Source organism: Bufo bufo, chromosome 2 (genome assembly GCF_905171765.1).
Source record: "Bufo bufo chromosome 2, aBufBuf1.1, whole genome shotgun sequence".
Taxonomy (NCBI): domain Eukaryota; kingdom Metazoa; phylum Chordata; class Amphibia; order Anura; family Bufonidae; genus Bufo; species Bufo bufo.
In genome coordinates, this window is record NC_053390.1 from 384,023,126 (window position 1) to 384,048,508 (window position 25,383).

Below are 25,383 nucleotides of genomic sequence, written 5' to 3' on the forward strand. Positions count from 1 at the left end.
TGTTTTTGTTTTTGAGCCCCTCTCTATGTTCTTGCAAGGACTCCATCCAGGACTCCACCTAATCCAGAAAGTTTAGCACTACAGTTGTGTTTTATCATGTTTAACCCCTTTTTACCCCATTTTTAGGTTATCAAGAGACTTTGTTAACGCAACGTTTAAAGTAAAATACCCAGAAAGACTTTTCTGTGCTTAACCGTTCTACAACAAAATTTTTGCACTTTAAAATGTTTTTATAGATGTTTTATACCCCATTTTAGGTATGGACTTTGTCTTCTGAACCATATCATGGACTTTACTGCCCTTATGTGAGATCATTCTCTAATACCATTTTTGGCCGTAACACATCTACCATAAAGGAAAAATGTATGTGATATATTTTATATTTTTGCCTAGAATGTATTTTTGTGCATAACCCTTTATTCACAGGAGGTTATTGAAGAGTCATGATAATACATTGCAATGTCTATATTCACATGTGCATATTTGGAGGTGTGTATTTGGTGTATTTCAGGACACGGCTTAGAGATCCACAGCTTCAAACATTACCAACGTCGAGGGCGACTTACATTTTACCATGGGAGTATGCAACGTCCTACTACGTGTGTGTGGGCACTGCTTAAAAGCAATTTAACAATTGTATTATGCTGTATTGTGGTACTTTGTATTAATGTATCTGCAAAATCCCTGTTACCAGGCAGATTAGGTGTAATTTATACATCCCACCACTAGATGGGGATATAGCTTAGGTTCTATATATATATATATATATATATATATATATATATATATATATATATATATATATATATACACACTCACCTAAAGAATTATTAGGAACACCTGTTCTATTTCTCATTAATGCAATTATCTAGTCAACCAATCACATGGCAGTTGCTTCAATGCATTTAGGGTTGTGGTCCTGGTCAAGACAATCTCCTGAACTCCAAACTGAATGTCAGAATGGGAAAGAAAGGTGATTTAAGCAATTTTGAGCGTGGCATGGTTGTTGGTGCCAGACGGGCCGGTCTGAGTATTTCACAATCTGCTCAGTTACTGGGATTTTCACACCCAACCATTTCTAGGGTTTACAAAGAATGGTGTGAAAAGGGAAAAACATCCAGTATGCGGCAGTCCTGTGGGAGAAAATGCCTTGTGGATGTTAGAGGTCAGAGGAGAATGGGCCGACTGATTCAAGCTGATAGAAGAGCAACTTTGACTGAAATAACCACTCGTTACAACCGAGGTATGCAGCAAAGCATTTGTGAAGCCACAACACGCACAACCTTGAGGCGGATGGGCTACAACAGCAGAAGACCCCACCGGGTACCACTTATCTCCACTACAAATAGGAAAAAGAGGCTACAATTTGCACAAGCTCACCAAAATTGAACTGTTGAAGACTGGAAAAATGTTTCCTGGTCTGATGAGTCTCGATTTCTGTTGAGACATTCAAATGGTAGAGTCCGAATTTGGCGTAAACAGAATGAGAACATGTATCCATCCTCTGATGGCTACTTCCAGCAGGATAATGCACCATGTCACAAAGCTCGAATCATTTAAAATTGGTTTCTTGAACATGACAATGAGTTCACTGTACTAACATGGCCCCCACAGTCACCAGATCTCAACCCAATAGAGCGTCTTTAGGATGTGGTGGAACGGAAGCTTCGTGCCCTGGATGTGCATCCCTCAAATCTCCATCAACTGCAAGATGCTATCCTATCAATATGGGCCAACATTTCTAAAGAATGCTATCAGCACCTTGTTGAATCAATGCCACATAGAATTAAGGCAGTTCTGAAGGCAAAAGGGGGTCCAACACCGTATTAGTATGGTGTTCCTAATAATTCTTTAGGTGAGCGTATATATATATATATATATATACCTAGGTCAGGCCTAGTGAGGCAGATTAGATCAGTGTTAAAAATGTAGACAGATTCTAGAGCAGATGTGAGGAGATCAGATTAGATTAGTGGGAGAAAATGTAGAGTGAAGACTCCATGACACAGATTAGTGAGTGGAGCCAACTTCGCCATGAGGTGGTACTAAGATGTGAGGCACAGAAGAGCGTTTTCCTTCTGTGGCCAGACTATACACTTGCATCCCTGACCAGTAGGAGAGAGTTTGCCTCCCTGGAATAGAAACAAACTTCCTAAGGAATCATTGGTGATAAGAGCCATTATTGAGGGCCACAGACAGCTTTGCGCATGGTGGAGGACTTATAGCTTCTGGCAGCCACACCATACTTCTGAGAGACAGATGAGTTTACCTGTCCCAATGTTCAGCTTGTAGGGAAAAGACAAGGAATAGGACAGAGCACATCAATAGGAACAAGGTACACCTAACCCACAGCTCCAAGTCAAGCCTAAAAAGCGTTGAAACAGTGGATTTGCAGACCAACTTTAAAAACATCAAGAGACTGTATTTTGTACTGCTACCAACCAAAATCATCCACAGTAAAAGTTGTGAGTTGCATCTTACCACTGTCTACCTCATTATTACTACTAATGGTTGTACCACCATTAACGGTACTGGCGTCACGACAAAAACCATCAAGGGACTCAGCTGCAACAAGAACCCTAAGCACCCCTAACATCAAGGGCACCTAAACCACCATCTTGGCTGATGCTTCCCTACCACAGAGCGTGCCCTGGAGGATTTCGTGCTGTCCACCTCAACACTGTGCTGCCATCCGAGGGAGGCTTTCTGTTAACCGTGAGTAAACTGATGAACTGTGTGTTATATTTTGGCCCCTCATCGGTCCACCGTGCACCTCACGTGTTTCCCCTGCGCTACTGGCTGGCTGCACACACAGCAGAGAGTGAGGAGGGTGTAGATACAGAGGATGAGGGTGCAGAAGCTGTGCGGAAGGCTAAGTGAGCCACTCAACCAAATCTGGTGCATCCTTTGATGTAATCGCACGCACCTTCTCCAACTTCCCACTTAGGCTCCGGCCTGGTGCACCTGCCCGACACCTACCTCCCCTGCGAAATGGCCGGCCTGTGACAAAGTCCCTATAGAAGAGCAGTATTTGTTATATCACACCAGTTTAAGTTATTTGTTTAAATAGCGTTTGTCACTCTGTATAGCTGTTGTATCTCAGCAGAACCGCACACAACTCCAGCAAATTACAAATGTACTATATGGAAATTATATTATACGTATATCACACCCCTGCCTCAATCAGTTTTTTTGACGGGGTAACTGGTATATCACACCAGTTGAAATTACTTGTTCCAATAGCGTTTGTCCCTCTGTATAGCTGCGATATCTGAGCAGAACCGCACACAACTGCTGCAAATTACAAATATACTATATGGAAATTATATTATAGGTATATCACACCCCTGCCTCAATCAGTTTTTTGGGGGGGCAACTGGTATTTCACACCAGTTGAAATTATTTGTTCTAATAGCGTTTGTCCCTCTGTATAGCTGGTGTATCTCAGCAGAACTGCACACAACTCCTGCACAATACAAATGCACTATACGGAAAGCATATTCTAGGTATATCACACCCCTGCCTCAATCTGTTTTTTTGGGGGCAAATGTTATATTACACAAGTTGAAATTATTTGTTTAAATAGCGTTTTTCACTCTGTATAGCTGGGGTATCTCAGCAGAACCGCACACAAATGCTGCACAATACAAAAGCACTATATAGAAAATATATTATAGGTATATTACACCCCTGCCTCAATCAGTTTTTTTGGGGGGCAACTGGTATATCACACAAGTTGCAATTAGTTATTCCAATAACGTTTGGCACTATGTGTAGCTACAGTATCGCAGCAGAATCGCACACAACTGCTGCACAATACAAATGCACTATAACATGGGTGACCAACCTTACAGACACAAAGAGCCAGGAAAAAAAAAATTGTATGACTGCCAGGAGCCACAAGCTATCCGTTTACACAAATATGCGTGCACACGACAGTATTACTGCAATTGAGTTATCAAACATTTAAAAGTGCATTTAAACCACCTTTCCTACCTGTAGTGTAGACAGCTTTAGTGAGACTTCTGGCAATCTTTGTTTTTCACAATGTGTTTCAAGAGTTCTCAGGTGACCGCCCCATGCTCAGGTGACCGCCCCATGCTCAGGTGACCGCCCTATGCTCAGGTGACCGCCCTATGCTCAGGTGACCGCCCCATGCTCAGATGACTCCCCCACCCTCATTTTGAGATCATGTGTGGGGGGGTGATTTGACATAGGGGAGATGTGAGCATGGGGTGTCAGATTTTTTGGTGTCTTATGTGAGCACTGGGAGGCTAATTTTGTGGGTCTGATGAGGATTTGGGGGTCTTATCTGAGCTCATACTACCCCCATGTCAGATAAGACCCCCATGATCAGTACTTTAATAAAATAAAACTGTGTAGGAGCAGGCTTATCCTACCTCTGCTGCAGCTGCTCTGAAGACTTTGGCGCCCTCTCCACAGTGACCTGACGTGCACAGCATCAGGTCAGAGCGCGGGCCTGCATGTATTAAGGGGGGGGGGGGTGCACTGCGCCGCCAATGACAACCTTTAATACAGATACAGGAGGCGGGTGCTGGCTGCATAATCACATAGCCGACACCTGGCCTCTATGACGGCACTGCGATCCCCGGCAGTTAACCCCTCAGGTGCGGCACCTAAGGGGTTAGCTGCCGCGGATCTCAGCTACCTCTCATAGAGGTCGGGTGTGGGCTATATGATTCTGCAGCCAGCACCCGCCTCCTGTATTTGAATAAATGAGTGAGTTACCGAACGGACAGCAGACATCAGTAAAAACATTGAAACGTGAACGAGGCGTAAGACCCTGCACCTTTCACTGGCCTTTAATATATGTTCACCACTAGGTGGTATCATTTTATGGCTCATCTTTCAGTACCTGATCCTGCACTGCACTCTGGAGTATGATACGCTGATAAATTGCTGTCCTCTTTTAGTCTTTGAGCAGAACGCTCTTCTTTTACCTTTGCAATGAGTCTGAAATGCATTGTTGTTCCCCGATGTCCTCTTCATGTAAGCACTTTAGTTCTTTTTCTTGTGATTTTCTGTGGAAATCATCCTAGTCCCTTCATTGGTGATGCAGTGGCCACAGCCCCTCCCCTCCTCTTCCCCTCTGCATTCTCATTGGTGATGCAGTGGCCACAGCCCCTCCCCTCCTCTTCCCCTCTGCATTCTCATTGGTGGCAGTGGCCACAGCTCTCTCTTTCTTCTTCCTTCTCCCCTGTGTTGCTAATATTTCGAAACCTGCGACATCCCTGGCCCGCTGCGAGCTGCATATGTAGAGGAGAGCGCGCTCCTCTGAGAGCCGCAAGTGAAGGTGCGAGGAGCCGCATGCGGCTCGCAAGCCACGGGTTGGCCACCACTGCACTATAATATACTTTCTATGTTAGAAAGTATATTATAAGTATATCACACCCCTCAGTATGTCACACCTCTTGATAGCACACCTATACCAGTCCTTAAAAGGACTTTTGTGGCCCTATTAGCTAGTGTTTGGTGTCTCTATACTCTAACAATCTGTCCCTGCTTCACACAGCAACCTCTCCCTACACTGGCAAAAGACTGAATGTAAAATGGCGGCCAGTATGGGTTTATTTATAGGGTAGGGGGTGTGTCCATGTGCTGAAAAATCTCAATTGGCTGTCCTGTCCCACCTGATGGATGTGTCATGGGTCAAAGTTCTGCACAATGCAAAGAATATGGCACCGGCGGACATCGCAATATGTTCGCCTGTTCAGCGAACGAGCAAAGTTCGCCGCAAAACGACCGCTGGGCGAACCACAAGGCCATCTCTATTAGTTAGGCACTCTTGATTTTAATGTATCATTTTCAACTTCCATTTTTTATAATTATTTAAAATGCCACCATAGCGAATTTGTTGAAGGGAACTCTCTCAAGTAGTATTAAGTGCAATACTGCATACATAGTACTTTTCATGCCGAGTCCCAATTGCTAAGCCTTCTTTTACATATGCAGTAAAGCCTTCCAGCAGGCTGTTATGGTGTGGACTGGCGAGAATCGGCCAGAGAAAAACCCAATACGTGTAGTGGTATCTATCCAGCCAATTCTCAGAATATTTGCTCAGTTGCGGCCCGATCTCCATTGAACCCCATTATAATTAACACATAGTTACAGTTCTCTGCTCGGACAGCCTGCTGTAATGTTGTGCCACAAATGGAAAACTAATGTATAACTAATGTTATATGTGTAAACTTCCTACCCCTTCCCCATTCACCTATTGTGCATCTGAAAACCACTGGACCACCAGACCTCTTAGGTCCCCTCACATAATGGGGAGAAACTTATGAGCACAATCTCAGGGTCCTCTCACTGTATTTCAGTGGTAGTTTGTGGGCATGCAGCGGGGGAATGGGAGTGTACAGTATGCACAAATGACTTAACAATCAGGACTCAGCAGGAGTAGTGCTTTTCATCTACAGTAGTACTACCATAACTAAAAAAGCTTAGTCACAGACTCCATATAATACAATAGACACCTCCTGGCTCTTTCAATCAAGCGCCTCATATTTCTCCTCTCTTTCTCTGCCAAACAGATTGGAAATGTCCACCTTGATATAAGGGTGTGAACAAAAATTATAGTGCCCCATAACAAAAGTGCCAGAAAGTCTTGAGAGTTCTTCCGAATTTGAATTTTTTTAACTAAAGTTAATGTGCACCATAATTTCATATTGTGTCCTTAAGTATTTTTGAGTGACTCAAAGTATCCAAAGTGGACTTCCATCCGAATTTCAGGAAAAATTTGATTTGCTGCAAAGCCGGATTTCCTTGTGCTTCATGGTAACAAATCTATTTTTCCTGAAATGTCAGTAAAAAATAAACATAGGATGTAAAGGTATAGAGATTGCTCCCCTGTCTACTGCTATGGAACAGGAGCACCTATCAGTTGTGACTCACCCAGTCAACGATATGTTAAATTAAATATTTAGGTATTGGATGAAGGGCACTCACTATCTGAAATCACCTCAAACTTGCAATATTTATTTTAAAAACAACATATAATAAAATAACATATAATAGAAAATTCATAGACAAAACAAGATAAAAATAATAAAAATATTATTAGACACTGAACAACTATGTAGTTGGTAAGTATATGTCGATTTGTATCAGAGCGTACCAAGTTTGTTATTATGCCTGTTATATTAAGTTTTCTTTCATTTTCCTTAAGACCGCACTGTCCTTAAGTATACAGTTCGTTTTTACTTGAATGTCCGTAACCAATATTAGATGAATTACACAGTTGAGCAATGTAGATGTTTTTTACTCACTATTTAATGCAGGATCAGAATCAAATGCCATCCGTGGCGTCCCACGTGGTATTCGGCACTAACTAATCTTACCTTCGTGTCTTCTGCTGTAGCGAGTGTTACAATCGCACTGCTTCCCTGTGTAAGCTAATGGATCGTCCAGCGTCCCACGTGTTCAATGGGTCCAGAGTTAAACAGCCAGCTGCATGTATGTACTCTTGATGGCGAATCCTTTAAATCATGGACTTATAGATGTTGGAGCGCTCCATCTATTGCAAATCTTGAATATACTTAAAGGGAACCTGTCATGTGGGTATTTGATTATAATATAACTCATTATATACAATTATTAACTATTAAAAAGTACCTTAGATTTATTCACTTACTGGTGTGACAGATGGTTAGACTCATAATATACACACAAAGATGCCACACACCACATGCTAATGAGCTGATTTGAGTCCAGCGTGACGTCTAACTTTGATATGAGTCCAGCGTTTTTTATATTCAGCACTGTAGCCACTCCCCTATTCACTTGTTCAGAAGCTTAAAATCCCTCGCATGTGCGCTGTCTGATCAGTGTAATGACGCACATTCATAGCTGAAAGTAAACTGGGCATGCGTCGGCTCATCCTCACTTCCGGTAGACCAGTATAAGCAGGAGTTATTTGGCAGGCAGAGTGTACATTTCGGGTAAGCGTTCTCCTGCTTGACTCGTACTGTGCAGTGGGCGGGCAGCAGCCAGCCTCACTGTTCACACAGACTCTCCCTGCTGCCCCACACTTTATTTTGTTTTGCATTTAGAACATCGGGAAGAGGTCTGTACATACATGTGACATCGCAAGCTGCCGGACCTGATGAGATCTCACTATGAAAGTAGATAGTGAAATAGGGCTGCAGGCCCGGCAGTGAGGATGAGCCGACGCATGCCCAGTTTACTTTCAGCTATGAATATGCATCATTACACTGATCAGACAGTGCGCATGCGCGGGATTTGAGACGAGAATTTGTGGCCAGATATAAAATAAAAAAAGAGTTGTAAATTATAAAAGGGGCGTGGTTTATTATGTCATTCATTAATTTTAATAATTGGCGGGAAAATGAATAACAGGGAATGCAAAGGTACTATATTACTAAGGTAAAAAAAGGGGGAGGAATATACTATTGAAATTAGTAATTATAATAAGGTCTAGTTTGTTCATGGGGTGATAAACACATGACAGGTTCCCTTTAAGAGGGCAATTGCTTTTTTGGGGGTATTTGCAACCATACACATTTCGGGGCTATATACTTGCTCCTTCTTCAGTGGTAAATCCCCCTATCTTGCTTGTACCCTTAAGTACCCCCATCCATCAGCTTCTTTGACATCGACTTTTCAATACAAACCTGAAATAAATGAATGAAATAATTCTGTTTATATACAATATACAGTGAGAAATGGAATTTTGTGAAAATATATATGACATCAAAATACAGCATGAAAACCGCAAGTATAAATAAGTGAAATATGCGGACAAAGTCGAAGTCAATGAATTGATTACTATATCCATATTTTTAATTGGGTACTTTGAATATGTTATTTATGTTCAAAGTTTTATAACTGCATTTTTATTTTTATTACTTATATTCAAGTGTGAATCAGTAGTGGATATCTCTGATGCATAAAATATAAAGTGAAACACTATAATAATTAAATAGGTCTTTACAAGAAAACCCCATATAAAACGCATGCGATATATATGCATTTATATGTTTATTGTGGCCCATAAATTTGTCTTAATGGTGAAGATACAAATTAATCACCAACTAGAAGTGAATAAATGAGTTGCCATGGAATACATAAAGTGTCATGTGAACAACGTGGATCCATTCCAACTTTTTGATGTAACCTTCATGACATACGTATGAGAGGGTACTTAAGTGTACAAGCAAGATAGGGGGATTTACCACTGAAGAAGGAGCAAGAATTTAGCCCCGAAACGCGTATGGTTGCAAATACCCTAAAAAAAGAGGGTACAGATATTAAAGATTTGCAATAAATGGAGCGCTCCAACATCTATAAGTCCATGATTTAAAGGATTCGCCATCAAGAGTACATACATGCAGCCGGCTGTTTAACTCTGGACCCATTGAACACGTGGGACGCTGGACAATCCTTTAGCAGCACGATTGTAACACTCGCTACAGCAGAAGACATGGAGGTAAGATTAGTTAGTGCCGAATACCACGTGGGACGCCACGGACGGCATTTGACTCCGATCCTGCACTGAATAGTGAATAACAAACATTTACATTGCGCAACTGTGTAATTCATCTAATATTGGTTACGGACATTCAAGTAAAAATAAACTGTATACTCAAGGACAGTGGGGTCTGAAAAAAACAGGGAAACAAAAGAAAACCAAATATAACAGGCATAATAACAAACTTGATACGCTCTGATACCATTCAACATATACTTACCAACTACATAGTTGTTCAGTGTCTATAATAAGCATCAAATTTAATACCTATAGTATCACAATAATACCTCTATAACATTATGGACAATAAGCAGTCATTTCAACAACAAGGACTGTATGAATATCACAATTAACTGAATAAAAAACTGCACCTAGTGATTCTGTGATAATCTAACCCTATAATATATGTGGTATATATGATAAAATACAGTACAAGCTACGATGGCAACTCTTCTATAGAAAATATTTATTATTGTTACTATTTTTATAATTTTTATCTTGTTTTGTCTATGAATTTTCTATTATATGTTATTTTATTATATGTTGTTTTTAAAATAAATATTGCAATCTAGAGGTGCTTCCAGATAGTGAGTGCCCTTCATCAAATACCTAAAAAAAAACATATTGATGTTATCCATTTGCGCGCAAAGAGGCTGTTGCGGCCATCTTTATTTTAGAAACCCCACAAAATCTTGCTTGGGGTGAAGTGTTTGTCACTGTGCTGGCCAGAAGCAGTCACGTCAACTGTGATGACGTCACTGCGCTCAGCCAGCGTGATGACTCATATTACTGCGCAAGATTTCACACAGTGTCTTCTATCAAAATGGCTGCAACGGCCTCTCTATAATCAAATGAATAATCTAACCGGATTAGCCCCTGAAAGGCCTTAATTTTAATGTCAGATGCCGCGATCAGTGATGAACCCGTCATTGCACCCGCTCAATACAAAGGAATGTGCCTTGTGACAAAGTAATTTGTCACAAATTAAATTTTTGGGTGAAATTCGGCGAAGAAGCCGACTCAAATTTTCCGGAAAAGAACTGATCAGTTTTATCCTAATGCATTCTGAATGGAGAGTAATCCGTTCAGGATGCATCAGGATGTCTTCAGTTCAGTCTTTTTGACCGATCAGGCTTTTCAGAAAACCGTAGCATGTTGTATTTTTACCTCCGGCCAAAAATCCTGAACACTTTGACTGAACGCCCGATCCGGTCTTTTTCCCATTGACTTGCATTAACGCCGGATCCGGCGCCGTGTGTTCAGTCAAACCGGATCCGGCTTTTGCATGTTAAACCCTAAAAATGGGGAAAAAAAAGTCCATGAATGGCGGATCCGTTTTTTCCAATGCATTTTTTCATTGTGATCAAAATCCTGATCAGGATTCAAATGTAATCTGTTTTCACACTTTTTTCCGGATCCGGCGGGTAGTTCCGGTGTCGGAATTGAACGCCGGATTTAAACAACGCTTGTGTGAAAGTAGCTGGACTGTGTATACAATCCTTGGACTGCTAATTATAGCCAGTTAGGTACACTGTACATTATACTTATACTAACAGATAACACTCCAAGACACACAAAGTTACCCTGTTGATGGAATGGGGTCTACAATTAGACTATAAATAATACCCCGACGCGTTTCCCCCACGTTGTGGGATCATCAGGGGGTAGGTATAACAAAAACTTATCTAGAATCCATCTGATAATGTCCTAGTGACGTATACAGTACACCATTGGTGGATGTCTTTGAATACAATGATTCCTGATTATAACAGATATGTCCACCTATAGATACATAGTGCACTGCTAGTGAATGCAACAGTTCTTAGCAACCACTCTTGCATAATCCTATTCAGATAAATCAGATAAATAGAAGATATTAAGGGGGGGGGGCTACGGCATGATGTCACATATTATCACAGACAAAGATGCATAAATGGACGTACAGTATAGACCAAAAGTTTGGACACACCTTCTCATTCAAAGAGTTTTCTTTATTTTCATGACTATGAAGGCATCAAAACTATGAATTAACACATGTGGAATTATATACATAACAAACAAGTGTGAAACAACTGAAAATATCTCATATTCTAGGTTCTTCAAAGTAGCAACCTTTTGCTTTGATTACTGCTTTGCACACTCTTGGCATTCTCTTGATGAGCTTCAAGAGGTAGTCCCCTGAAATGGTCTTCCAACAGTCTTGAAGGAGTTCCCAGAGATGCTTAGCACTTGTTGGCCCTTTTGCCTTCACTCTGCGGTCCAGCTCACCCCAAACCATCTCAATTGGGTTCAGGTCCGGTGACTGTGGAGGCCAGGTCATCTGGCGCAGCACCCCATCACTCTCCTTCATGGTCAAATAGCCCTTACTTTCAAAGTTTTCCCAATTTTTCGGCTGACTGACTGACCTTCATTTCTTAAAGTAATGATGGCCACTCGTTTTTCTTTACTTAGCTGCTTTTTTCTTGCCATAATACAAATTCTAATAGTCTATTCAGTAGGACTATCAGCTGTGTATCCACCTGACATCTCCTCAACGCCACTGATGGTCCCAACCCCATTTATAAGGCAAGAAATCCCACTTATTAAACCTGACAGGGCACACCTGCGAAGTGAAAACCATTTCAGGGGACTACCTCTTGGAGCTCATCAAGAGAATGCCAAGAGTGTGCAAAGCAGTAATCAAAGCAAAAGGTGGCTACTTTGAAGAACCTAAAATATGACATATTTTCAGTTTTTTCACACTTGTTTGTTATGTATATAATTCCACATGTGTTAATTCATAGTTTTGATGCCTTCAGTGTGAATCTCCAATTTTCATAGTCATGAAAATAAAGAAAACTCTTTGAATGAGAAGGTGTGTCCAAACTTTTGGTCTGTACTGTATATTAGTGTCACGGCTGAGGATGGGGGAAATCCTCAGCCGTGTGAAGCCCGGTGATGTTATGGCTGCTTGGCCATGAAGACAGGATTAGGGAGCAGGTCACCTCCTAAAGGCATCCCTAACCTGACCCTGACTCCTAGCAACATGAGCCAACCTTGATGGTAGGAGGGCTCATGCTCCGGAACTTAGAAGTCCCTGCTAGCCCTCAAGATGGCCCTAAACTAGGAGCTGAGTAAGACAACCCACTCCTCCTAAACACGGAGGAGCAGGAGTCTCAACGGCCAAGCTGCTGGAAAAGGGGAGACATAAACAGCTCTATGGATATGGCAGGTGAACAAAGAGTTCCACCTACCTGCCACAGCCTTGCTGACTGGATCCCTGTGTAAGCAGGGTGCAGATCACAAACGCATCCCCACACAGGGAGCCAGATCCATAGCTGCACAAAATCACATGTAAAACATCAAACGGACATCACACATAACTAGAAATAAACTTAATGAGACATTATGGTTATGACCACAGGGGTGGCTCTTACTGGCAGGTAGTAAAGACAGGAGGCTGCTTTCAGCTAAGCATGGCTGAAGCAACCTGCAGACCTGCAAAAGCAGTGAGGCTTTATAGGCCAAGAAGCCACACCCCACAGTCGGACACACCCACTGCACACACACACTAGGAAGGAGATTAACCCTTCCAACACCAGGGAAGGGAAAACACCACTTAAAGGAGACGTGCACACAATAACATAAAAAGCAAGTGCACACATGACACAAAACCGCATGCACAACATAGCAAGCTGCAATGGCACAGCTCAGACTGCTACGCTGCCACATACATACTGTTGCCAGCGGCAACCACAGGTGAGGCAAATACCACATCCCTCACCTGTGATTGACAACCAAAGAAAACCGCTGACAACCGCATGCGGTTCAGGAGTCCTGGTCATACCCATGGCCGTGACAATTAGGGCCCGAGGTCAGTTTTGCTGGGTTCCCGTATAGGTACCTGTGGAGAGAAAGTGCATATAGTATACAAAGCACGATGTTACAAAGTTATGACCTCCACCAGTATTCCCCAGTGGCAAACTAAGACTTATGATCAGAGACCCAGCTCCAAATCTCAACACGTATATCAGTAGACCTCATGCCAAATACGCCTGGCCTGTGAAAGTTAGAGATTGTGGTCACCAAGGAGCAAAAGCAGGGGCTGATAGGTATTCAACACAAGTAAAATCTTCTTACTCACAGTTAGTTGTCCATGTGGTGAGATAACCGCCCCCCTCTTGTCAGAGGACCACAAATCCCTATGCCGAATGCCCCTTATAAACACTCTCACCAGTCTGTTTTGAATTTCCCCCTTTGGCAATCACCTGTTGCGTGCGCGCTCCTACGGCCCCGCACCTTCCGGTCTGTGGATGCGCCTACTTCCGGTAAATGGAACGCAGGACGCTATCCACAGCCGGTCACCTGGTGCGGATGCGTCCGTGTGGCTCCGCCTCTTCCGGCCTATGGAATGATTGATTCCGGTCGGTGGAACGCATGACGACGCTCCACTACAGGGGGACTAATTCAGGCATGCGCTTACCTGGAGCGCAATGGAACGCAATTGTATCACATATGGCCCACTGGTCCTCTAGCACAGGTAAAGGGACAGTTTGACAAATGCTCAATAAATAAAACCTTTTTAGTATTATTAAAATTAATGAGTGTTAATGGGTTAAATATTGCTGGAAGCCGTAAACGATCATTTGACCAACAGATATTGAATGTGTATGTCCACCCTTAGGAATGTATCTTGAAAGATCTCATCCTTGTTCTGGTTTTCACTTATAAATTTTCTCTGCTCTATTTTGTTCCCTTTATTTTTTTTTACCATTATTATTGGTCCTTTGTTTAAGGTCTTTTATTATGCATTCCAGTCCCAAAGTTAGGTCACTGACTTGACTTTATTGTGCTATGCATTGTTTGTCATACTGTTTGGCTTCCCTCTATTAAAATTTTAATTGAAGCTATTTTTTAAGGAAAATTGGCAATATAATATTATAGTAATTTTTCATCATTTTTGCCCACTTACAACCTTTGGGTTTTCTAAGGTGCCTTCAACTCATTTTCTCTGCTATTTTCCATATCACAAAATAAGCTAAGGAAACCTGTAGGTGCATCTTATTGTCCCCTCTAGCAAGCTATAGAACGGACAATATAATTAATAACAGATGGCATGGGATGACCATGTCTTTGAAAAAAAAAAGTCTTATTGGCAACTGCTAATTGTATCACATATAAAACAACTAAAAGCATAATAAATCTGAATTGGGAGACATTTTATGCAAGAGCTCTTCTCTTTTTCCAGACGGTAAATTGTTCAGCTCTTGAAATATCTATAACCTTTTGACTCCCGATTTGCATTAGCTTAATTGCTTCTGCTTTCTTTCTGTTGAACCTCCTCCATATTCTCTCTCCAAAACAGGTTTGTACAACTAACTGTATTTTTGCATCTCCATGTTTCCTTGATGCTACAGTTTTTATATTTTATATCTTGAGTAATTTTTTGCGGGCCTAATACTGGGACTTAAATGCAAAATTAATGCTTGAAAAGAACCTCATTTTCTTGGCAAGATCAAGAAAATAAACGACTAAGTCCTGTAAGGAATATAATAAACCTGTGAGATCTCATTAAAAAGTAGCAATGCAAATATACCAAGGTCTTGCCAAGTGCTGCTAGATGTTTAAAATCAGGCATAATAGGGAAATATAGATCAGAAATCATAAGTACATATCTTAATTATAATTATTGTTGACATTGTCATTGTGAAGCTGAAATATATGTAATTTATCTAATTTCCTGAGTATGATATCACTGAATCATTTAGGTTTAAAGATCAATTTCATGCACATTTAATATCAATATCTATTGTACTGTACAATACATTTTCTAGTTCTATGCCTCATGCACATGACTGTTTCATAAGAACATCTGGGCCCATTCTATACCTAGATGATTTCAGGATTTTATTTTGCTCACGCATTGAAATGGAAGATACCATATGAGAAAAAAATTGTACCGTTAATGTGCTCTACCAGATGCAGAATTATGGATAATATGGAACTGTAGAGATTTCATGTATCTCCTACAGGATCATTTTGGCATTTTTTCTTCCTTTATTGTTCATTAAGGAACATCTACCAAATATTTTACTCCACTATTATGGTTTAAAAAAGTTGCAAGTTAAGTTGCAATCCTTCTACTTCCCAGCAGACTTACTATTATGTGTACGTCTTAAAGGGGTTGTCTGGGATCAGGGCTGAACCTGGATATAAGCTCTCCTTCACTCCTTTACCATGTACTAAGGGAACATCAGAGCATTTCCTTTCTCCCATGCTCCCCTTGCCTTGCGCTGCATTGCGCAGAGCAAGGTCTGTTTGTTGTGAGCCGGTGACTTACCGTATGCTATTCCGAGACTTCCGCCTAGCAGGGAGCCCGATGTGTACATTAAATATAAAATAATATCCAATTCATAATCATTGATTAAGAGATTATAATGTAAATTATTTGTTCATAGGTCAGGTGCTACAACAAACCCATATCACACTATACATTCTTGTACAGCACTTTTATGTGGGTGCTGAATGCAGCAGGAGCCATTGTGCCCAGCGCTGAACACTGCCTCCTCCCCAGCTTGGTACTGCCCACATCACGCTGTACATCTCTGCCAAACGAACAGGTTAGTGTAGCAGGAGCCGCTTTCTGCTACACTGTGGAGTGGGTTTGGATGAGACAGCTTCCTTCCCCTCTGCTTGGTACTGCCACATCAGGCTGCACATTCCTGTATGGCTGGTTCACTGGTGAGTGGGTGGTGCATTTTTTTTCTCCCTCAACCTCCACCACCTGGATTGTGAGTCTGGGCCACAGTGTTCTCTACAGTATAAACAATTAGGTGTCACATCCCATTCTGTTGGCCCACATCCAGATGTAGCAGGTTTAACACACAAACTCTTAACTAAAATTTCTTAACTCATCGTGTTATCGTGAAACAAAAGCCATTAAAAAAGCAATTGAAGGTGTTTGCTTAATGCATTTAGTTTAGATCACAAGTCTCAAAGCATGTGTGTTAACTCTACTACATCTGTATATAAAATATAGGGCACAGAGGATGTTGATTGGACAGCTATGTTCAGTGTACTAAATGAATCTTCACTATATTTTAAAAAGAGGATTATTCAGTTCTCTCAAAAAATAGTGTGTCACCAAAAATTTTATCTACCAGTATCAAACCAGATAGCAACACATCCTTTTTTTCTAATCTGTTTTTATTTTCTGATTGCAGATTTTTATTTTATTTTATTATTATATTTCTTGAACATGATTATGGGGGCTGCCATCTTGCCTGAGCTGTTCTTAACAGCATTTAGAAAGATTAAGAAAATTGCTTTACGGCAGCCACATGGGCCATGGACACAATTGTCTGGAAGGGACCTCATATAACTCTATGGGAGAGTTTTCTAGGCATGCTCTGTGACCTGTGCATAAGTCATTGTACTAAAATGTTGGCAATTTGATTTGGGTGAATTGCGCACAATGTTTCCCACCATTTTACACATCAAATTCAGTACAGTAGAGAGGGAAACAGGGCAGGGAAGACAAAGATGTAGGATTACATTACCTTAGGTGGGGTCCTAGATGGCATTCTTGCCCAAAATGTCTTGCAGTCCAGCTTACAGCTAATTAGGAGGGACACTATTGACTTGTGCAATAGGTACTATTTAAGGGCCTAAGCAGAGACACTCAGCTCAGTCACTGATCAGATTGGAGATATCTGTCACATCAATTAGACACAAAGAAGCAGTAGATTTAGGGTCTTACAGAGAGAGTTGTAGGGGTTGGGAAGATATATTTAGTTTGACTAGTTTCACATCTACTGCTGTGCTCTCTGGCAGGCTGTTTTTTTACAGCCCTTGCTGCATCTGTACGTGTGAAATGTAAGCGTTATATACTGATGTCATATTCTGTTAGTAAAAAAACACCCATTTTGGGCAAAATACTTAATTTGCGGCCTTGTCTGCATCTGTCAGTGTGAAATTCAAGCGTTATATACTGCTGTCATATTCTGTTATAAAAAAAACACACCCTTTTTGGGCAAAGTACTTAATATTGCAGCCTTTTCTGCATTTGTTATTGTTAAAACAAGCTTTAAATACTTCAATAATTTTCTAGGTTTCAGAAAACACCCATTTTTTGCAATACCCTCCATCTGGGGCCTCTGCCACATTAGTCAGTGTGCAATTTAAGCTAGAAATACAGCTTTGATTTTCTGGGTTTTAAAAAACACCCTTTTTGGGCAAATAAACAATTTTACAGCCATTGCTGCATCTGTACGTGTGAAATTCAAGCGTTATATACTGCTGTCATATTCTGTTATTCAAAAAACACCCATTTTAGGCAAAATACTTAATATTGCAGCTGTTATTGTTAAAACAAGCTTGAAATACTTCAAAATTTTTCTGGCTTTGAAAAAACTGATTTTTGGCAATAACCTCCATCTTGGGCCTCTGCCGCATTTGTCAGTGTGCAATTTAAGCTAGAAATACAGCTATCATTTTCTGGGCTTTAAAAAACACCCTTTTTGGGCAAATAAACAATTTTACAGCCCTTGCTGCATCTGTACGTGTGTAATTCAAGCGTTATATACTTCTGTCATATTCTGTTAGTAAAAAAAACACCCATTTTGGGCAAAATACTTAATTTACGGCCTTGTCTGCATCTGTCAGTGTGAATTTCAAGCGTTATATAATGCTGTCATATTCTGGTATTAAAAAAACACACATTTAGGGCAAAAATCTTAATTTGTGGCCTTGTCTGCATCTGTCCGTGTGAGATACACCCTTCCTTTACATACTGTTCTATTCTGCTATTAAAAAAACACCCATTTAGGGCAAAAAACTTAATTTTGCAGCCTTTGCTGCATATGTTATTATGAGATACGCCCTTTAGATACTGCTGTTCTATTCTGCTATTTTAAAAAAAACACCCATTTAGGGCCAAAAAATTAATTTGCAGCCTTTGCTGCATCTGTCATTGTGAGATACACCCTTTACATACTGCTGCGCTATTCTGGTAAATAAATAAACACACATTTTGGGCAAAAATCTTAATTTGTGTCCTTGTCTGCATCTGTACGTGTGAGATACACTCTTTAGATACTGCTGTGCTATTCTGGTATTAAAAAAACACCCATTTTGGGCAAGAATCTTAATTTTGCAGCCTTTGCTGCATCTGTATACCCTTTAGATATTGTTGTTCTATTCTGCTATTAAAAAAACACCTATTTAGGGCAAAAAACTAAATTTTGCAGCCTTTGCTGCATCTGTCATTGTAAGATAAATGCGTTAGATACTGTAGTTCTATTCTGTTATTAAAAAAACACCCATTTTGGGCATGATCCTAAATTTGAGAAATATGAGGAGAGCATCGTGGTGCTGCTGGTGGAGCTCCTGTTGCAGGGAGAGGACGTGGTCGATCTGTGCCAGCTACACACATAAGTGAAACACCTTCCTCAGGTGCGAGTAGGCGACAGAACCTGCAGCGGTATTTGGTCGGGCCTAATCAGGGCTCCAGACTAAAAAAAAATATCAAGCAGCCATTGGCTCCTAACCTGAAAAATTTAGGAGCCAAATTAAAATTTTTAGTCGCCAAATTTAAAATTCATATAATTACGGTATAATAAAAAACAAACAAACAAACAAACACACGTCTTACCTAGGGTTGTCACGATACCAAAATTTTGACTTGATTTCGATACCATAAAAAAGTATTGCGATACTCGATACCACGTAAAAAAAATAAAACACCAAAAAAGCCACGTGCATTCCACATTTTATGGAACGCCTGGACCATAATAGAACAGTCCGATCCTAATTTTTGTCGGGAAAGGTGACATAAAATGGCAAATTGCACGTCACCGCATAGGAGATACTTTTAAATATTTTAATAGTTTGCACTTTTTCGGGCGTGGCGATATGTAATATTTATTTATTGTTTATATATTTTATATGTAAAATTGGGCAAGGGGGTGATTTTAACTTAATATTTTTTTATTTAATTTTTAACCTTTTACTTTTTATTTAATAACTATTTCCCCCCTTAGGGGCTAGAACCTGGGATCTTTTCATCCCTTGTCCTATTCACCCTGATAGAGCTCTATCAGGGTGAATAGGACTTTACACTCTCCCTGCTGCTCTGTGCATAGTACACACAGCAGCAGGGAGCTGAACATCGCAGCCTGGGCTTCAGCAGCGTCCTGGCTGCTATGGTAACCGATCGGACCCGGAGATTTCACTGCTGGGGCTCCGATCAAAAGCTGCCACTGCCACTAATGAGGAGGGGGGAGGGAACCCTGTGGCCACTGCCACCAATGATTATAATAGTTATAATACTGGGGGGTGCACTGTGCCACCAATGATTCTACTTTATAATACTAAGGGGGGTGCGGGTGCCGCACCTGAGGGGTTAATTGTGGCGGATCGCAGCACGCAGCCATAGAGGCCGGGTGCCAGGTATGGGATATGGCCGGCACCCGCAGCATGCGTTTGTATTCAGGCATAAACTACGTATATTCATTGGTGGCGCAGTGGTCACAGCCCCTCCCCTCCTCCTCACTTCTGTCAGCCCATTGGTTGCAGCGGTACAGGGGGGAGGGACTGTCTCTTTCTCCTCTGTGGTGTTGAGAAGAACATGGCATGCGCTGACAGCAGCGCGTGCCATGTCAGTTCCTTGTGTGTGAGAGGCAGAGCAGCGGAGGGTCTAGGCGCAAATGGCGACAAGACTACAAAGTCTTGTCGCCATTTAGCAATTCTAAGTCGCATTGGCGACCATTTTGGTCGCCATCTGGAGCCCTGCTAATGCGGCTCTACGAATGGTGAGGCCAGAACAAGTACAGGCGATAGTAGATTGGGTTGCTGACAGTGCCTCCAGTTCCTTCACATTGTCTCCCACCCAGTCTCCTGCTGAAAGATCAGAGTTGGCACCTGCAGATGATGTCCATCAGTCTTTTACCACACCCCCTTGCAAGTCAGCCAAGCAATCTGAGCCCCAAGTCATGCAGCAGTCTCTTCTGCTTTTCGTTGCCTCTGGGCAGCCTGGCACACATGAGCGATTATATGCTGCAGTGTCTCCGCAACGACCGCCGAGTTGCCCACATTCTAACTTGTGCTGATTACTGGGTTGCCACACTGCTGGATCCCCATTACAAGAGCAACGTACTGTCCTTAATTCCCTCACTGGAGCGTGATCGTAAGATGCGCGAGTACAAGCACACGCTGGTAGACGCGCTGCTGGTGGCATTCCCACCTGACAGCGGGGGCACAGTGAAAGCACAAAGCGAAGTCAGAGGAGGAGGAAGCCAATGTGGACAAGCTCACATTCATTAAAATGAACCAGGCATGGATCCCACAGGACTTGTCTGTACCTTGTGCAGAATAGACATGTTTACCGGCCTTACCCAGCCATTGTTATACTACAGCGCAATTGCTCATTGTTGTATTTTTGATATTTCACACTCTTTGGGAGTGTACCTTAATTTAATTTTTTTTTTATAAATAATTGAAACCAAAAACCAGTGTTGGCTACCTCGTCCTCCTCCACTGCCTCTTCTACCTACACCGATACGTCCACCACCTCCTCAAACTCCTACTCCATATGGACCTCCACCTCATAAATCAAGTTTTTTTTTTATTATTTGTACATATTTTATTTTATTTTGTCATTTCACTAATTTGTCACAAATTTTCTGGTGAAATTCACAAATTTTTGGGTGTGATATATAACTGCTATACCTAGTAGACAGGTAAAAAAAATCACTAATTTGTCTGTTACATTTTTGGGTGAAATTCACCAATTTTTGGGTGTGATATACTACTGCTATACCCAGTAGACAGGTAAAAAGAATTCACAAATTTGTCTGTTACAATATCAGGTGAAATTCACAAATTTTTAGGTGTGATATACCGCTGCTCTACCTAGTTGACAGCTTAATAAATTTCACAAATTTTTCTGTTACATTTTCGGGTGACAATCAACAATTTTTGGCTGTGATAGACCCCTGCTCTACCTAGTAGACAGGTTAATAAATTTCACTAATTTTTCAAATATCATTTTTAAATATCCAAATGGATCGTGGACGTCACAGGGACATGCAATCAGGCAGAAGTTATCTAGAGTCAACAAAGTGGCAGCAGGGCCTCTCATGTCTAAGGTTTCCAAATCCTAAATACCCCAGTGACATTCCCTATAATTTTTTTATTAATCATTCCAAAAACAGGGCATCCTAAGAGTCCTGTATTGTTATGTATAGTCACTACCTGTAACGGACCGTTTCAGCAGACAAGGGGTTAAAATCCGTTTAGGCGATATGCCTCTTTCTGAGAGACAGGCACAGCTACTGCAGAACACCAAACTCCCGAACTGGATACAAAATAGCACTCCAAACTGGAACCTCACGAATAGCTGCTAGCAGACGAACAGGAATCAGCTTACACTCCTGGCAATCAGTCTCTAACAGCATACAGCGGATCCCCCCAATAACGAGACAAGGCTCCGTGTTGAGGGTCAAGCAGTGGTCTGAGGTGCTGGCACACCCAGCCTGTTTTTTATTACAGTTTTTGCAATTACAGGTCCGCCCACAGGGAGGTATAAAACAACCAAGCCCATCTGGTGTACACGCCCCTAGGGGACCAGAATGAAGACTTGTGACATAGGACAGATATGCAGCACTGTAGGATACACAGAGACAATACATCCCCACAATGCATCATGGTTTCCTCCTCTCTGCCCTGGAGACACCCGAGGTGTAATCCAATTATCTCTCAAGACAAAGAGAAGTCACCAATACACATGTACAGACAACAGGACAGACATCACCCTTTAAACACACAATGGGACAATGGCACAATAGAAACACACCCAGCATTTTCCTCCCAAGCTGACAAGTTACACTTATTATAAATTGTTACAACTTTGTGAGTTTACATTGGCCATTCATATAACTTACATTAATTTAAACAGTATAACTTGGGGACAAACCTATCCAAAATTCACTTGAATAGGTTCAGGGGTTTAAAAGTTAGTATATGGCCCATAATCCTGGGGCAAGAGGCCAGCAGCCAGGCCTCTCCAAAACCCAGTGGCGAAGTTGGTTTCGCCACACTACCTTCCCGAGTAATTGCCGCGCGCCCCCTCCTTAACTTGGAAGCTTATGCTTCAATACTTTGTCCCACATTTCCACTCGATTACATTTAATTTCATCCATTGACCTCCCTTGGATGTGGTATCCCTTTCTCAGACTCCCTCTCCGCCCTGGAACCCTGATTTCCCGCCACCCGTGATCACCATGGTAGGCGCATAAAAGAACATCGAAAGTTTATAGAGAAGATATCCAATTGGATTGTGGACATCACGGGGACGTGCGACATGGTTGAGCAGTATATGTGCACACGCTTACACTTACTGAATGATGGGTCTGCCCTCTTCAACTTCTGGGTCTCCAAATTGGGCACATGGCCTGAGCTTGCCCTTTACGCCTTGGAGGTGCTGGCCTGCCCTGCAGCCAGTGTATTGTCTGAACGTGTGTTTAGCACGACTAGAGGGGGTTATCACAGGTTATATTTCCCAAAGTTTTGGGGTGTACCCTAATTTAAAAAAATAAAAATAAATGTAAAACCAAAAGCAGTGTAGGCTACCTCCTCCACCGCCACTTCCACCAACACTGCCATATCCACCGCCTCCTCAACCTCCTACTCCATATGGCCCTCGTCCTCCTAGATCAAGATATATATATTTTTTTACGTATTTTATGTTATTTAGCCTCTTCAGGACACATGATGTACCGGTACGGCATGTTGTCCTGGTACTTAAGGACACATGACGTACAGGTACCTCATGTATAGTTCCGATCACCGCCGCCCGGCGTGCGGTGATCGGAACCCGTTGCCTGCTCAAATCATTGACCCCCCCATGTCGGCGATCACAGCAAACCGCTGCGGTTTCGGAAGTTTCTGATCCCTCTTTGTTATCTGCTGGCATCATCACCCACTGCTCTGCTGTGGCAGCGAGTGATGGGTACCATGGCAACCGGACGCCTTCACATGCGTCCAGCTGTCCATGGTACTGATCAGAGGCTGTCCATGGTGCTGATTAGACTTGTGCTAAAGGCAGAAGTCTAATCAGACTTTGTAAAGTGAAAATACAGTACAGTACACTATATAGTGTACTGTACTGTATTATACAGACATCAAACCCACTGGATCTTCAAGAACCAAGTGGATCTGGGTAAAAAAAAAAGTGAAAAAAAAAGTGAAAAAAAAGTAAAAATCAAAAAACACATTTATCACTGATTAAAAATGAAAAAAATTCAATTCCCTACACATTTTTGATATCACCGCGTCCGTAACGACCTGATCTATAAAACGGTCATGTTACTTTACCCACACGGTAAACGTCATAAAAAATAAATAAAAATATGATGAAATTAAAATTTTGCCCACCTTACTTCCCAAAAAAGGTAATAAAAGTGATCAAAAAAGTCGTATGTATGCCAAAATAGTACCAATCAAACCGTCACCTCATCCCGCAAAAAATGAGACCCTACCTAAGATAATCGCCCAAAAACTGAAAAAACTATGGCTCTCAGAATATGGAGACACTAAAACATGATTATTTTTTTTTGTTTCAAAAATGAAATAATTGTGTAAAACTTACATAAATAAAAAAATAGTATACATATTAGGTATCGCCGCGTCCGTGACAACCTTCTCTATAAAAATATTACATGATCTAACCCCTCAGATGAATACCGTAAAAATAAAAAAAGGTGTAAAAAAAGCTATTTTTTGTCACCTTACATCACAAAAAGTTTAATAGCAAGCGATCAAAAAGTAATACGCACCCCAAAATAGTGCCAATCAAACCGTTATCTCATCCCGTAAAAATCATACCCTACCCAAGATATTTGCCAAAAAACTATGGCTCTCAGACTATGGAGACACTAAAACATGATTTTTTTTGTTTCAAAAATGAAATCATTGTGTAAAACTTACATAAATAAAAAAAATAGTATACATATTAGGTATCGCCGCTTCCATGGCAACCTTCTCTATAAAAAATATTACATGATCTAACCCCTCAGGTGAATACCGTAAAAATACTAATCTAAAAACGGTGTAAAAAAAGCAATTTTTTGTCACCTTACATCACAAAAAGTGTAATAAAAAGCGATCAAAAAGTCATACGCACCCCAAAATAGTGCCAATCAAACCATCATCTCATCCCGCAAAAATCATACAGTACCCAAGATATTTGCCCAAAAACTGAAAAAACTATGGCTCTCTCAGAATATGGAGACACTAAAACATGATTTATTTTGTTTCAAAAATGAAATCATTGTGTAAAACTTACATAAATAAAAAAATTGTATACATATTAGGTATCGCCGCGTCCGTGACAACCTGCTCTATAAAAATATTACATTATATTACCTGTCAGATAAATGTTGAAAATAAAAACAAATAAAAACGGTGCCAAAACAGCTATTTCTTGTTACCTTGCCTCACAAAAAGTGTAATATAGAGCAACCAAAAATCATGTGTACCCTAAACTATTACCAACAATACTGCCACCCTATCCCGTAGTTTCTAAAATGGGGTCACTTTTTTGGAGTTTCTACTCTAGGGGTGCATCAGGGGGGCTTCAAATGGGACATGGTGTCACAAAACCGGTCCAGCAAAATCTGCCTTCCAAAACCGTATGGCATTCCTTTCCTTCTGCACCCTGCCGTGTGCCCGTACAGCGGTTTACGACCACATATGGGGTGTTTCTGTAAACTACAGAATCAGAGCCATAAATATTGAGTTTTGTTTGGCTGTTAACCCTTGCTTTGCAACTGGAAAAAAATTATTAAAATGGAAAATCTGCCAAAAAAGTGAAATTTTGAAATTGTATCTCTATTTTC